Raw genomic sequence first — 1,440 nt, forward strand, 5'->3', positions numbered from 1 at the left:
AGGCTGAGCAAGCCAGGGGAAGCAAGCCAGTAAGAAACATCCCTCCATGGCCTCTGCATCAGCTCCTGCTTCCTGCCTTGCTTGAGTTCCAGTCTTCACTTCCTTTGGTGATGAACAGCAGTGTGGAAGTGTAAGCTGAATAAACCCTTTCCTCCCCAACCTGCTTCTTGGTCATGATGTTTGTGCAGGAATAGAAATCCTGACTAAGACAGATGCCTAGACAGGTTTGTGACCATGAACCCGGTGGGAACTGGTTTCCAGATCAACCTGGGTCCTCAGGTAGGGTCATGATGCTGGTGACATATGTGTACTTAGGGCTAGGGATGACTCCAACTTTCCCTCGATCCACATGGCTCACTCTCCCTCCATCTCTGAAGCACCTGAAGGAGGCAGAGGGCCTACCTCACCTCTAACCTCTGATCGAGGTCGCTGATACCTGTCACAGGACAGTTGGCAACAGGAGACATAGGCTCAGTAAGTGCCTACCATGGTTGTCCAGGGCCAGGGGCGTGGAAGAACTTTGAAGGTGAGTGGGTCAGGGCACTATCAGAATCTTTTGTACTGGGCCAGCAAAATGGCTCAGTGGATAAAAGGGTGCTTGCCACCAAGCCTGATGACCCGAGTTTGACCCATGGCAACCACATGGTAGGAGAGAAATTACTTCCTAACTGTCCTCCATATGTATGCAATGGAACGAGCATGTCCCCACACATAAATAAATGTAAAAACAACCATCACCATCATCATCATCATCCTCGTCATCATCATCCTTATCATCTTGTGTGCCCCACATCTTTGGTGCAGCCTTGGGGAGTTATAACTGGGTCCTGTTTCTGCAGCTTGCCCAGTGTTTCTCATGTTTTGGGTGGTCCTGCTAGGTCTTCCTCTTGGAGCTCTCTCCCCAGCTCCCTGCTCCTTCCAGTCATCCTTTATCCCCGTGCCTTTATTTGTGTTCAGGCCCACCATGATGGAGGCGCTCTGTCCTTGCCCTCCAGGCCTTTGTGTCTGTGTGGTGGGTGTGGGCTCAGGGCTCCATGCAGCCTTATGCAAGGTATCTACTTTGCAGTGGGCTCTGGGGCGTGGGGCTCGACTGAGCTGGGCTTGTTTCTAACTGTTTCTCCCACTTGAGCAGGGCTCTGGGGTCTTTCATCTCCTGGTTCTTGTACAATGTTTATTCTCACTTCCAGCTGACCCAAGCGGTCTTGACCCTACAGACATGCCTGACATGTGATGGCAAACTGTAAGCTATAGTGGTAATGCCCCTGCAGCCACCCTGTGCATGTAGGCTCCTGACATCACTCCCAATTGACCCCTGCTCCATTACTCACTTGCTATCCATCTATCCATCTATCTATCTATCTATCTATCTATCTATCTATCTATCTATCTATCTATCTATCTATCTATCTATCTATCATCTATCTATCATCTATCTATCCA

The sequence above is a fragment of the Mus pahari genome, chromosome 23 (genome assembly GCF_900095145.1).
Source record: "Mus pahari chromosome 23, PAHARI_EIJ_v1.1, whole genome shotgun sequence".
NCBI classification, from domain to species: Eukaryota; Metazoa; Chordata; class Mammalia; order Rodentia; family Muridae; genus Mus; species Mus pahari.